This window comes from Saccopteryx leptura, chromosome 10 (genome assembly GCF_036850995.1).
Source record: "Saccopteryx leptura isolate mSacLep1 chromosome 10, mSacLep1_pri_phased_curated, whole genome shotgun sequence".
Classification (NCBI taxonomy): domain Eukaryota; kingdom Metazoa; phylum Chordata; class Mammalia; order Chiroptera; family Emballonuridae; genus Saccopteryx; species Saccopteryx leptura.
Genome location: NC_089512.1, coordinates 16,577,372 through 16,589,321, shown reverse-complemented (window position 1 = coordinate 16,589,321; position 11,950 = coordinate 16,577,372). Strand labels below are relative to the sequence as shown.

Here is an 11,950-nt window from a genome sequence, read left to right as displayed (position 1 = left end):
CCTTGATTGTAATTAAATAACTTTAGAACAGCTTCCATAACCAAGCTAAATGAGCTAAAGGAAAATACTCTTATAATGATTAAAATGATAGGAAACCTCAGTAAATAAACAGAAATTATAAAAGAATAAAAAACAGAAATTCTAGAATTGAAAATTATACTATCTAAAATTTTGTTTTAAATTACTGATAAAAGTTAGTTTTAATTAGGCTAAAGATAATATGTTTTGTTTCTGGATAGATTTGGGACTACATAAGAAAGAAGTTTACAACATTAACACTCAAATAGATAAAATAAGCCTGACCAGGCGGTGGTGCAGTGGATAGAGTGTCGGACTGGGATGCAGAGGGCCCAGGTTCGAGACCTCGAGGTTGCCAGCTTGAGCGTGGGCTCATCTGGTTTGAGCAAGGCTCATCAGCTTGAGCCCAAGGTCGCTGGCTCAAGCAAGGGGTTACTTGGTCTGCTGTAGCCCCACAGTCAAGGCACATATGAGAAGTCAATCAATGAACAACTAAGGTGCCACAATGAAGAATTGATGCTTCTCATCTCTCTCCCTTCCTGTCTGTCTGTTCCTATCTGTCCCTCTATCTGACTCTCTCTGTCTCTGTCACAAAAAAAAAAATAGATGAAATAAGCTACACAGTGATCCAAGAAACTCCAAGAAACCTATCAAAAATGTTAATGTATATATGTATGTGCATGTTTGTGTGTGTTAATTATATATAATACGTAACATATGTGTTATAGTTACATAATTTATATTTATTTCATATTGTATTATACCTTTTAAGGCATTCATTGTTAATATATGTATATATGTGTACATATACATTTAATATATAATCCATTATAGATTGTGTAATATAACATAATATAATATGACATATAGCATATATTATTATATCATGTATATGTTATATGATATACATGTATACACACATGCTAGTGCATGATTTAAGAATCAGACTAACAGCTAAAACATTCTAATGCTAGCTATGAGGCTATACAGCTATCAAAGAAACTTCCTTTAAAGTTTCCATATACTATATATGTACTATATTAGAATAGATAATATATTATATATGCTGTTATATATGTGTATAGATGTGTGGATATATATTTTATATATTATAAAATATTTTTATATATTATGTATAAATATATACTATATAGATACCATAATATAAAATTTTGCCTTTAACCTGGTTATCATAGATCAACCAAGCAAATATTGCTTACCAAGGGTAAACTGATAAAGAAGTGATGTGTTTATTGTGCAAATCTAGGTTATAGTATTATAGATCTTTTGGGGGAAGAGTGATTTATGGGCTATTGCTCCTTGCTAAAAAACTTTTTTTTTTTTTTTTTTTCTGAAGCTGGAAACAGGGAGAGACAGTCAGACAGACTCCCGCATGCGCCCGACCGGGATCCACCCGGCACGCCCACCAGGGGCGACGCTCTGCCCACCAGGGGGCGATGCTCTGCCCATCCTGGGCGTCGCCATGTTGCGACCAGAGCCACTCTAGTGCCTGAGGCAGAGGCCACAGAGCCATCCCCAGCGCCCGGGCCATCTTTGCTCCAATGGAGCCTTGGCTGCGGGAGGGGAAGAGAGAGACAGAGAGGAAAGCGCGGCGGAGGGGTGGAGAAGCAAATGGGCGCTTCTCCTGTGTGCCCTGGCCGGGAATCGAACCCGGGTCCTCCGCACGCTAGGCCGACGCTCTACCGCTGAGCCAACCGGCCAGGGCCGCTAAAAAAACTTTTTAAAAAAGATATGCAGTTAATTTTAGTACTGCATACTACATACACACCAAAGCCTCTTCCTTCTGGCCTAAGTCCATGAAAATGATAAAAACACACAGAAAAATTAAAAAGAGGTGTCATTAGTATGTTTGTAATTTTGGAAAAGAAAACACAGATGCAAGAGAGCATTAGATTGAGGAAATAATCCAAGCCCCTTATTGCAAAAAGGGTTTCAGCCACAAAGGTGACAGCTTCCTGAAGTAGCAGAAACTCAGTAGCAGCTGAAAAGATGGTAGTTTTCAGACCACAACTGGTGTCCCTAGTGTGATACTGACATAGCCGTTCATTTTCTCCCCCTCTTTTTTGTCAGGCTATATGAAAAAAGAAATAAAAGCAGGGGAGGATTTCTTTTCAAGTGTAAAAGAATAAAATATACAGCCATATACCAGTAATTTGAAATTTTAAAGAGAATTTTTTTCTTGGCAAATATAAATTTAAATTTTAGTACCAGAAGAACTAGAAAACCAGAATATGCCAGAAATCATAGTTGAAACTGAAATGTATCCTTACATTCTACCTTTGTCACACCATCAAACTCAGACTTTCAAGATACACATAAGTCTTCCTTTTATTTATACTTTTTTGGAAGGTAGACACCACGAGAGGCCAGTGAGTACACTAACTATGTGACTGTAAGTACTCCCCTAATAGCTGAAACAGATAAAGATGATTCAAGAAGGGAAAATTATAAACCGGGGGTCCCCAAACTTTTTACACAGGGGGCCAGTTCACTGTCCCTCAGACCGTTGGAGGGCCGGACTAAAAAGAAAACTATGAACAAATCCCTATGCACACTGCACATATCTTATTTTAAAGTAAAAAAAACAGAACGGGAACAAATACAATATTTTAAATAAAGAACAAGTAAATTTAAATCAACAAACTGACCAGTATTTCAATGGGAACTATGCTCCTCTCACTGACCACCAATGAAAGAGGTTCCCCTTCCGGAAGTGCGGCGGGGGCCGGATAAATGGCCTCAGGGGGCCGCATGTGGCCCGCGGGGCCGTAGTTTGGGGACCCTGTTATAAACCAATCTAATTAAGGAACATGTAATGGAGAATTGGAAAATTAACAAAACAGAAATTCTATAATATGTATATATAACATTAAAACTCAATAAATGGTTTAAGAAGAACAGTAAACATACTGGAAAAAATGGCAAAGCTACATATAAGGAAATCATACAGAATTCTGTGCAGAGAGGTAAAAAAATTCTAGAAAAGCTATAACTTATATCTAATATGACTTCCAAAAACAATAGAGAGAATAAAAAAGAGACACTAATCAATCTGGGAAATTTTCCAGAACTAAAAATAATGAAAGAGTCTTCAGATTAAAAAAAGAAATACACTAAATCATACTAATAAATGAAAACAAACTATACAACAAACCCTGAGATTATATTTTTTAAAAGACATTCAATTCTATGGTTTTAAATGAAACATACTACAACATGAAAATTGCACATGCAAAATACAGAGAATTTGAAATGAATATGATATATATTATCACATTGTAGCCAAAATTTTTGTCTATATTACTGATAAACAAAAAAGAATCTAATGTAAAATTATTGGTAGATATAAAAAACATGCTTAATTATTACAAAAAGAAACAACCTACCCAGAAGACATGCTATTTGTAAACTTGTGTCTAACAAAACATAATGAAAAATGCATAAAGAATAATTGAAATGATTAAAGAAAATTAACAAAGCCATAAGAATGATTGAATATGTTAACACAGTTTTCTCAGAAGCAAATAGATCAAGCAAACAGAATTGATAAGACAATGAAAGATTTTAAAAATAAACAGTTTGATTTTACATATCTAAACTAATTGATTTACATAGAACCCTATACTTAATAGAGGACATACATTGTTTTCAAGACCACATGAGTATTAACAAAAATTGTTCACATACTGAGTCCCAAATAAGATCTCAACAAAGTTGAAACCATTAACTTCACTGAAATAAAATTAAATCTCAATAATAAAAAGTAGACACTCTTTAAAAAATAATACCCCTACAAACTAAAACTAAATAGAAAAAAAAATCCATTAAATAGTCCATGTGATAAAAATTTTTGATCTCTAGTGGGAATTACCATATAGAATCAAATGATAAGAAAATACTAATAGTAAAACCTTTGTTATGCTGCTAATATGTACTAAAATAAAAATATATATTCTTAAGTGTGTACAGTAAGAAATAAGAAATTTTAACATTTAATGAGCTATGCTTGCTTCTTAAAAGGCTATAAAATAATAATTGAACAAACCTTAAAATGTTAGAAAGATACAAATGTAGGATTTAATGAAATAGAGCATGTAGATTTTTGAAAAAGCTGGTGTTTTGGAAGAACTAATACAAAAAAATGTTGGCAATATTAATAAAGATATGTAAGAGATGGTACAATTAAGCAACTTCAGAAATTAATGAGGCCATGCCTAGAAATAATTTGAATATTACTGAGGGATATTAGAAAAACAAGTAAAAAAATAAGAGACTCGTGATCTTCATACTTGGAAAGACAAAGCAAAGAAACCAGTTCTCTAATTTCTATAAATTCAATGCAATGGCAATAAAAACACCAATAAAATAGTTTTTTTAAATTTCTAGGCTATTTTTAGAATTCAAATGAAAGACAAAAGGTAAAGTTAAAACAGGATGTGTTAACTAGATGGTGGGAATTCTTTCAAAATGTATACATATATAAAATCACTATAATGTACACTTTAAATATCTTAAAATTTTGTTTGTCAATAATACCTCAATAAAGCTAAAAAAAAAAAAAGGAGAGCAGGGTCTCGTCTGGAATATATTAAGCCTTAATATAGCACATCAGCAATTAGAACAGTGAGATATTGTTTAAATGGAAACTTACTGATATCACCTCATTTTATTTTATTTTATTTTAATTTATTAATTTTAATGTGGTGACATTGATAAATCAGGGTACATATGTTCAGAGAAAACATCTCTAGATTATTTTGACATTTGATTATGTTGCATATCCCTCACCAAAGTCAAATTGTCTTCTGTCACCTTCTATCTGGTTTTCTTTGTGCCCCTCCCCTAACCCCTCTTTCTCTCTCCTCCCCCCCCCCATTACTGTCACATTCTTGTCCATGTCTCTGAGTTTCATTTTTATGTCCCATCTATGTATGGAATCATATAGTTCTTAGTTTTTTCTGATTTACTTATTTTACTCAGTATAATGTTATCAATGTTCATCCATGTTATTGTAAATGATCCGATGTCATCATTTCTTATGGCTGAGTAGTATTCCATAGTATCTATGTACCAAGCTTTTTAATCCACTCGTCCACTGATGGACACTTGGGCTGTTTCCAGATCTTCGCTATTGATATCACCTCATTTTAAAAATTTAAAAAACAAAAATAACTGAAGCTTTAATGTGGAAATGACTTATTCAAGTCTCATAGTGATCTGGTGGCTGATTCAGGACCGAAGTTCTGGTCTTTTTAGTCCCAGGCCTGGCCTCTGTTTACTATAATAAACGTTGTTCTCTCAGTGCAATTAGACTAGCAGAGAGTTTATAAGTCAGGGAAATCTAGATTGTGCTGTGGTAAGAAACAATATCCCAAATTCAGTTGGTTAAAACATAAGTTGTTTTTTTTCTTGCTTAATTTCTATGTCTGACATGAGTCAGTGTTAAAGTCTGCTCCACACAGTCACTCAGGGACCCAGGCTGATGGAGGCTGATCATCACATGGCTAGATTGTTTGGGCAATTGAGCTCATCTGTGGCTGTGTGGGGGTCAAGGAGAATCAGAGAATTTCACAGAGGTTTTTCATTGCCTCAACTCAAAGTAACATGTATCAGTTCTGTTCACATGTCATTGTGAGAACTTGTCACTTAGCATGACTGCAAGAAGGCTGCACAGTGAAGTGTCCTATCTGTCTATCTAGGAAGGAAAGACCTGGCTTACACTTTCATATAGTACAGTGAAAGTAACTCTGAATTGTTAGATGATTCTTATCTGATTCTCTCTCTACCATTGATGCTTGTGTCTGTAACTCCATCCTAGAGTTGAAGGATAATGTAAGTCAAATCAGTGATTTTGTCTCTATGTGGTCCTAATAGTTAAAATATTAAGCAAAAGTAAGGATCAAAACAATGGTTTGGAGTTTTGCTCATGGTGCCCAGAGATCTTCTTTATTTCTAGAGTGAAAGAAGACAGACCTGTAATTTTTCAAATTGTAACTTCTTGGCCTGAAAGTGTTCACTCAACTTGCTCAAACACTTACCCTTTTTATAGAAAGAAAAAAAAGTGTCTGTTGCCTATGTTAAAGGAAAAGTCTGGAGCAAACAGCTAATTAGCAAACTCATAGATTTTTTATTCTCTTTCCGTAACAAAAGTTTCTGCCTTAATACTGTTCAACTAAAGATATACACAGAGAAAATGTTATATGTTTTAATAGTGTATTAAGTTTTTCATCTATATAATTTACACCAGGAAAACAAAGGTCAATCAGCTATTTAATAAAGATTAGAAATCAAAACAAAAGATATTCAGAAACTAATATAACATTTTAACATCTAGTATTATGCTGAAATATAAAATACAAATACTTTTGGAGAATAACTCAAATTTTAAGGATTTGCCCGAAAGAATAATCCTCCAATTTGGAAGCCATAAACCATGCCCACCAATAGCTTTTTTTTTTTTTGTATTTTTCTGAAGCTGGAAATGGGGAGAGACAGTCAGACAGACTCCCGCATGCGCCCGACCGGGATCCACCCGGCACGCCCACCAGGGGGCGATGCTCTGCCGCGACCAGAGCCACTCTAGCGCCTGGGGCAGAGACCAAGGAGCCATCCCCAGCACCGGGCCATCTTTGCTCCAATGGAGCCTCGCTGCGGGAGGGGAAGAGAGAGACAGAGAGGAAGGAGAGGGGGAGGGGTGGAGAAGCAGATGAGCGCTTCTCCTGTGTGCCCTGGCCGGGAATCGAACCCGGGACCCCTTGCATGCCAGGCCGACGCTCTACCACTGAGCCAACTGGCCAGGGCAATAGCTTTCAATTATGTATAACATATATGTACTTTGTATTCAACAGGCTACTATGCTGTCCTTAGTATACTGATATAGTCAATGGCATGAAAAGATCCCATGACTTATTCTGAAGTAGAGAACGAAGAGCAGATTATAAAAGTAACATGTATTTTGCTATCCATTTATGCAAAATAAAGCTATGTATTTATGGATATATATGCATAGAGATTGGGTAAGTACAAAAGTGATGGCTGGTTGGGTGGTGATATTTGGAGAGATTTTAATTTTTTTTATCTTGATTCCCCCCACTTTTTTTTTAAAACAATATGTCTCTATAGATTTTGCAAATGTACATTTATTTTCAAAAGAAAAAAAAATCACATTTTTTTTAAAGAGTAGCTTTGGAGAACAAGTTGTACATACATTCATGCATAATTATGATATAAATCTGCATATTCATTTTTAGACACTGAGTATTGGCCCACAACTGGGTTTCCAGTAAGATCTTAGTATATTTTTTTGAAATATTAACATTGCAAATATGTCTTACCTTTTAAACACACACACACACACACACACACACACACACCATGTTAAGTTATGCATAACAGTTTAAAATGCAAATGACATATATTTCATGAGAGAATGGATTATAGCTATTTTATTCTAGCCCCTAATCCATAGACCTTTTAATATTATCTCATTGTTGAGAAGCCGAATATATTAATCCAACTTCAGAATACCTTGATAACCTTTGTCTTCCTCTGTGTGAAAAAGGGAACAGTGTCCATTACGGAGGAAAGCGCTGTATCTCAGGAACCGGAGCACGAACCTGGAGGCAGGACCACACACAGCACTTTGTTGGCAAATGGGAGCTTGTGCTCCGATTCATGGCTTGCATGTCAGGGGCGGTCGCCTTTACCTCTGTTCTCCCTGGAATGCTCCCTGATGCTTCTGCTTCCTTTCTGCTTTCTATTCGGGGCCCAGTTTTTAAAGATGAGAACCATCTTTTGTGGGTTCCATAGAAAATTGAGAGCACTTCGTGCTGCAGCAGGTCCTGGAGGCGGTGTCCTGACACAGGCCAGGGAGACAGGGCCTGCAGGATGTCCTGCCTGCTCACACCTGCTCTGCACTCCCAGTCCCTGCACCTGTCTGCCCTGCTGCCTGCTGCACTGGCCTCAGCTGTGTCACAAGCCAGGGGTCCCTTGGGCTTTGTGCAGAGAGAGAGAGAAAAAAGAAACAGTCCTCTGGGGCAGAGGTGGGGGGGCAAACCCCTTGAATACTAGAGCTATGTCTGAGCACTAGTATTTCTAGTGACGCTGTATTTCAAGACTACTATTTCAAAAGATGCTGAAAAGAAACATGCAATTTTTAGTCAACAGCCTTTCTTGGGTTTCGATGCCGAGATCATTTAGTGACAGGTTTCTTAAACACCTCTTTCGCTGTCCCCTCCCGTGTCCCTTCTTCTTGCCCCTCCTGTGATTGAGATCCAGCTCTACGAAAAAATACTCCACACATACATTTTTGAGGAAATGTCTTGGTCTGCATTCTCGGCAAAGCATCCCTGTGTGGGTGCGCAGGCCCGTGTTCATTCACCGTCTGCCTGTGAGGACACCGAGGTTTCATGGAGCTCATTGTCTTCCAGGGCGCAAGGCAGACGGCAGAGGGAACATGGCCGCCCGTCCAGGGAGCCGTGCCATCAGAACATTTGGTTTCTAGTCTCCCAAGTCCTCTTTGCTTTTTAATCGTGACATTTCTCCATGCTCAGATGCCTACGTGATGTAACATGCTTTGTTGATGTTCCGAAATGTGTTTTTAGAGTTATTCTGGCTTTAGCATAAAATAAGAATGGGGAACTAAACTCTTCTGGTTGAAATGCTCATCTTTTCTTTCCCCTTCTTGTTCCCCTGCCTTTCTCTACCACGCGTATTTGTGTGCCTTTAAACCCAACACTGGTATTTAATAAGCCCTAGATTATTTCGTTGGAAACAGGGACAAATGAAAAGATTCTCCAGGGGATCCCTGGGCCCTGATGGTGTTGGGGGAAAACGCGCTAAAGGAGAATTCCTCGCAGCCTAATTGTCGAGGAATGATGGAAGTTCAACAGCATGGAAATTCTACTTCTCGCTTCAGCTGAAAAGGTGCTTACAAAGGTAGATGGGCGATTTTAGCAATTTGCCTTATTTTGAAAATCCAATTTGGAAGCTTCATTAAGGGGCACTAATTTAGTGTCTTAAGGGAATATGTGTTTAAAGGAGCTTGTCGAGATAATCTTAGATGTTTGCCAGTGTGTAGGTGAGCTCAACTCCCCAGGCTAGGGTTACCTGGTTACGTGTAGACTCTTTTATTTCAAACATGATACCAAATAAATTCCAAAAGCACTCAGATCAAGAGAATAACAACAGCACCACTTTCTCTTCTCACACTGTGCCTAAAGTGAAGATGCTGTAAGTGCATAAACACTTCTGTGATTGGCATTTTGCATCTGTCACCAGAGGTCTAGTATGGGAGGGAGGGAGGGATCAGTATTAGTAAATTTAGGGATGGTTAATATATGACAGGTCAAGGACATTTAGGAATGATGACTGTTTCAAAGTGTTTTTTAAAAAATACAAACACTTTCTGAATACCTCGAGGAATCATTCATTGCTCACTGTAGGCCTAATGTTCCCAGAAGGATATTTCAAGTCCCACATGGGGATGCAAAACTTAAAATTGGTTAACTGAGAGCTCAAAATCTACATAGCCTCAAATAAACTTGAGACGTCACCTTCTTAATTTATTGACAAAAATATTATGAGAAAAGGTAGAAGATTTAGTTGAGACCAATTAGTGTTATTCTTTGAGATGCTGTCTTTTCTGCAATAAGTGTTGTCATCGATTGTGTCCACGCGCTATTACAATACTGAAACATTTTGTCTTGTTCTTTTACTTAATCTCTTGAGTTTGTACTAAAAGTACGGATTGAGGCCCCCCCTGCTCCCCACCGTTCAGCCGCCACACAATGGTTGTAATTCCCAATCCAGGTTATAGCATCAAGTTCCATTTTCTTAGTAAATTCTCAAAGTGAAGTCTGATTTGTTCTAGGAAGACTTTGTCCTCAGAGCAAGCTGTTAGGTTGTTCTGTTCGTAGGTTACTCATCCGTCCGTTCAGGAGATGCGGATGTCTGGTCCCACCCAGAAGGAAAATCAAATACACTCACCTTCTCCCGTGCGGTTGCAATTGTGTGGAGTTATGACACAGTGCACTTGACACACAATTCTCCCCCCGCCAAAAAAAAAGTAGGATTTTTTTCATGACTTGAGGTGAAAGAAAGGTAAGAGAATTAGAAATACCTTTATTAATTTCCTCTAGAATTCCAGATGGCTAGAAGGAGGGGGGCGGAAGGAATGCCTGTTAAAATGCTTTTGGAGAGGACTGAGTAGAAATTGATTGACATCAGGGTCTCAAGTTCCCTGGGCTTCATTTGCTGTAAATTCACACAGCAGATACATTCTTATTCCAGCAATCGCTGATCCCCATGGGAGACAATTTCTCATATTTGGAAAATACAGTAATTATCTATTCATCAAGGACCAGTGCACCCTTCTCCTAGTTTTTCTGCAGTGTCTTCTGGTGCTGCACATATTAACTGTTTGATATTTAGAGTCAATACCTTAGCAGATAGAAACATGGCTACAGCTGTTAAAATTACATTTCTGTAGAAAGTGGAAGGCACATCCCTTAATAAATCTGTTTAGAATGTTGTCATTAGACATGGATGTCAACAAAGGAAACTACAAGGATGTGGGATTTTTCACGATATGGTTTATGCTAGCTACTTGTTTGTGGTCTATTCCCGGGGATACTAATTGCAGCTGGTAAAAGTTGATTTTCTCCTCCAGCTCCATAGCTATTCAGCGTCTATACTTCAGAAGCTGAATTGCTGGATACTGTCAAAATGAGCTTTGGCAATTCCAAGCAGGCGCGTACAGCTATAATTTTGCTTCACATTAATAACAACCTAGCAAAGAAGCCCAGAGTCAAATGCCTTGCTCTCAGCTGGGGGCAGAAAGCCAGAATGATCTATCTTGGCTGGTGACTTATAATGTTGGAAAAGTAGGCGCTACAAGCACTCAGGATGGGTGGGTGGTATTCTGGAAATGTACTCCCATTCCTCCACGATTCCTTTTTTTTTTTTTTTTTCTTTTTTTCTTTTTTTGGTTTGGTTGTGTGTTCCTGGAGACAATGAAAAGAAAGAAAGAAAGAAAAAGAAATAGAATTACAGATAATAAAAATTGCACATCTCCAGAACAAATGGGGAAATGCAGCGTGCAGCGCTTTTGTTTCTTCGGATGTCAACTCTGTTCCCTGCCCTGCGCCCTGTCCTACCCGCGTTTCTGCAGCACCTCAGTGATTCTAAAGGAGCGCAGAGCGGGCGGCGGTCCGGGAAGTCAGTCGCCCACAGGAGTGCACTGGGCGCTGCGTACCAGACTTGAGGTCTTGCTCAGAGCCGTGAATCTCCGCGAGCTCTGAGGCTACCGATGCATTGGGTGGAGTGAGGTTTTATTGTGGGAAATTCTCTGCAGAGTTGGCCTGGAAAGTGAGCACCGGAGCACGGGAGCTGAGCAAGGCTTTGCCAAGCGTCCGAGGAGTCCCGAGGCGCCCGGGAGTGGTACGCTTTTGGGCTCGGGCACCAGGGGCGGTGCGCGCTTGCTGGCCGGGAGCGTGGAGGCGGTGTGGAGGGGCAGGGGGCAACGTGCCAGTTTTCTCTCTGATTAATGATGCTCGCGCTTCCGCGCGTGGCTCATGCGCTTTGTCTCTAGCCTTGGCGCTGGCGGAGAACGTTCAGGGGAATGGATGGCACCGCGCGCGCCAGGCGCACCGGGCAGGTGCCCGAGCTCCGCCGACCCGGCCAACTCTGGCCTCGCCCAGGGGCAGAGAGGCCCCGGGCATCCGCAGGCGCCTAACCGCAGCCATCTCCCGGGTGTGGCGGGTCGGGGGACTAGAGTCCGCAGCTCAAGCAGCTGCGGGACCACATGCCACGCGCGCCCTGCCTCCAGCCGGGCGGGACCGGACGCGGACCGCGCTGCAGAGAGGAGCCGGGCGCCGCCCCCCGCGGCAGTGCCAGCCGCGTGGGAGGGCAG

At 39.5% G+C, this 11,950-nt stretch overlaps 1 protein-coding gene across 1 annotated transcript in view; it reads left to right on the top strand.

Annotated features, from left to right (window-relative positions):
- The first annotated feature begins 11,176 nt into the window (after positions 1–11,176).
- The window catches only part of ARPP21 (cAMP regulated phosphoprotein 21), a 160,680-nt gene continuing 159,906 nt past the window's right edge, over positions 11,177–11,950 (top strand). The window contains exon 1 of the mRNA XM_066350874.1: positions 11,177–11,478. The gene's annotated coding sequence lies outside the window, so the exon portion shown is untranslated. The remainder of the gene's footprint in view (positions 11,479–11,950) is intronic.